At 37.0% G+C, this 3,113-nt stretch overlaps 1 gene segment (V, D, J or C); it reads left to right on the top strand.

Moving 5' to 3' along the window:
- The first annotated feature begins 2,199 nt into the window (after nucleotides 1–2,199).
- Nucleotides 2,200–2,611, top strand: LOC307019998 (T-cell receptor alpha chain V region CTL-F3-like). The segment is given in 2 exons: nucleotides 2,200–2,209; nucleotides 2,298–2,611.
- Nucleotides 2,612–3,113: the final 502 nt, after the last annotated feature.

The following is a 3,113-nucleotide window of genomic DNA, read 5'->3' as shown; positions in this document are numbered from 1 at the left end:
AAAACCTCTGGAGCAAAGACAACACAATACTGATCAACATCCACCAGAGGGAGCCTCTCTCTGACAAACATCAATAGTTTTATATTAAAAAGTAATGGAGTTTACCTGCTTGATAATTTGAGTTATATGTACAATTGTTCACTTCCATACAAACACATGGACTGCCTTTGATTAACATCTGCAAGTTAAAATGTTTAACTCAATCAGTGAATCTGGCCTTTTATCACTGCTTGAAATACAAGTACTGTCTCCATAAACTTAAAATAAGTGTTTATGTTTTTATTAGGGCCGGGACTTTAACGCGTTAATTAAGATTAATTAATTACACAAAAATTAACGCGTTAAAAAAATTAACGCATTTTATTCGCACTTATTTTTGCACCGCGGAACGTTTCTCACTGGATGAGTTTCATGGGTACCGATTATACTGGAGCACCAACTAACGTTCATGACTTCAGACAACAACAAACCACAGTGAACAATAGTCAAACATGAACGAAGAAGCTGATGAGACCGCTTTGGTTGGCCCCGTGGATGGGACATTTTGTTTTAAAAAACGGACGGATGGAAGCGTCGATAAGAGCACGGTTGTTTGCAAATTATGCAAAAAGGAATTCGCATATCACCGCAGCACATCAAGCCTCAAGTATCACCTCAATGCAAAACATATAGCAGCTAGCGTGGAAGCTAGCGTGGACGTTAGCCCGACTCGGAGTACAAGGACCCACACCCAATTCGCGTTGATCAAACAGTGGCCTATGCAACAGAGAGATTTTATTTTTCATCAGGATATTGGAAGAATAGGATTGAGGTCAATCACTGGCACTTTTTTATTTTATTTTAAATGGTACACTTTATGTTGAACTATTTATTATGTTGTTGGTGCAACTGGCACTTTATGTTGAACTGTTTATTGTTTTGGCCAAGGTTATTGAGAGGGTTGGACTGAAATGTATTAGATTTTTTAAATCAACTGTTGGTAAATCAACAAAGTCTGTTATGGCCTCTGAAGCAACAGAGAGATGTTTTCTAATAGTCAGGGTTTCCAATGTTCTGAATGTACTTGAAAGTATTGTGTTTTACTTCAAAAACAAAGTGTTATAGTTTACAGAAGGTCTACGTACCTATAGGCTACCTGAATCTCTGAAATGTACTATATTCCTAAATATGCTATTGCTACACTTTATGGCAAAAATTGCACTTTTCTGTTGGTCTTTGTTAAGTACCACCTTGAAAAAAATAAACAATGTTTTGTTGCTTAAGCTTATGTATTCAGTCATTATTCAATGGTATACTCAAATCCATGTGAACAAAAATTGCTTCTCACTGTTCTCAGGTCAAATATTTATATGTGATTAAAAATGCGATTAATTTCAATTAATTAATTACAAAGCCTCTAATTAATTAGATTAATTTTTTTAATCGAGTCCCGGCCCTAATTTTTATGTCAGTCTGTGACTTAATGTGGTGTACCACAGGGTTCAATCCTAAGTCCTCTCACTTTCTCATTGGTTTCAGTTTATCTCTGAGCACAATGTGATCGAAGGTTCTATTGGAACAACAGCTTGTGTTTTGGTGTTCAAGACCTTTTAAATGTTGGGTATGAAGTACAATTCTTATTATATTAAGATCATTTTAAAAAGATTTCTCTCGTTGAAACACCTCTCACTAATCTGACTTCACGTTAACGCCCATCATTGTTATTATTACGTTTTCATTTACTGACTGATCAAACACTTTGAATCACCTCTCTCAATAATCTGGTACAAATCACAGACTCAAGTTTTGATTGCTTTTGTTCTTATCTTTATAAAACAAGTTACTCTGGTGGTCTGTGATTAATTGTGGTGTACCACAGGGTTCAAACCGAGGTCCTCTGACTTTTTGTTTACAGACTGCCTTTGGATCTGTCACCCAGGAGGAAGTGTAACTGAGAGAAGTGAAATACAGATCTAAGAGGAGACAGAGAGATTCAGGGAGGAGCTAAGATGTTCCTGAACTATAGAAGAGAGAGGAACTTCCATATTCACCAGAGTTCAACACAGACCATCATCATCATCACCTTCATTCAACATGCTGTCATTAGACTATTATTTACATTCCCTACTGTTAGTTTCCATTCTAAGAGGTACGTAACATTCTGCATGAAAACGTTAATCTAATTGCTGCTCTCTCCTTTGGTAAGATAGAAACTACAACATGTTTCTAGGTAACTGTTTAAAGCTACTGATTGTTCTCCTTTAATCCTTCCTCTTTATTGATTCATCTCTTCCTCTGTATGGTCTCTTCTTCCCCAGAGTGTAAAGGACAAGACACAGTGAACCAGACACCAGGAGAAGTCAGCGCTACTGAAGGAGACACAGTTACACTTAGCTGCACATTTAAGACAACTGACACATATCCCTCTCTGTTCTGGTACAAACAAGAAGTCAATGGTTATCCAAAGTACATGTTGAAGCGTTTCTCAAAAACTGGAGAGAATGCTGCAGAGTTCCTGAAAGACAGATTTGATGCTACAATCAACGAGACATCAGCTCCTCTGCAGATCTCCTCGGCTGCAGTGACAGACTCTGCTGTGTACTACTGTGCTCTGAAGCCCACAGTGACATGAAACACCAACACTCTGTACAAAAACCTCTGGAGCAAAGACAACACAATACTGATCAACATCCACCAGAGGGAGCCTCTCTCTGACAATCATCAATAGTTTTTGATTAAAAAGTAATGTAGTTTACCTGCTTGATAATTTGAGTTATATGTACAATTGTTCACTTCCATACAAACACATGGACTGCCTTTGATTAACATCTGCAAGTTAAATTCTTTTAACTCAATCAGTGAATCTGGCCTTTTATCGCAGCTTGAAATACAAGTACTGTCTCCATAAACTTAAAATAAGTGTTTATGTTTTTATGTCAGTCTGTGACTTAATGTGGTGTACCACAGGGTTCAATCCTAGGTCCTCTCACTTTCTCATTGGTTTCAGTTTATCTCTGAGCACAATGTGATTGAAGGTTCTATTGGAACAACAGCTTGTGTTGTGGTGTTCAAGACCTTTTAAATGTTGGGTATGAAGTATAATTCTTATTATATTAAGATCATTTAAAAAAGAT

The sequence above is a fragment of the Notothenia rossii genome (assembly GCF_949606895.1).
Source record: "Notothenia rossii genome assembly, chromosome: 9".
Classification (NCBI taxonomy): Eukaryota; Metazoa; Chordata; class Actinopteri; order Perciformes; family Nototheniidae; genus Notothenia; species Notothenia rossii.
Note: the sequence above shows the minus strand (reverse complement) of the source record. Positions and strands in the feature narration are given on the sequence as shown.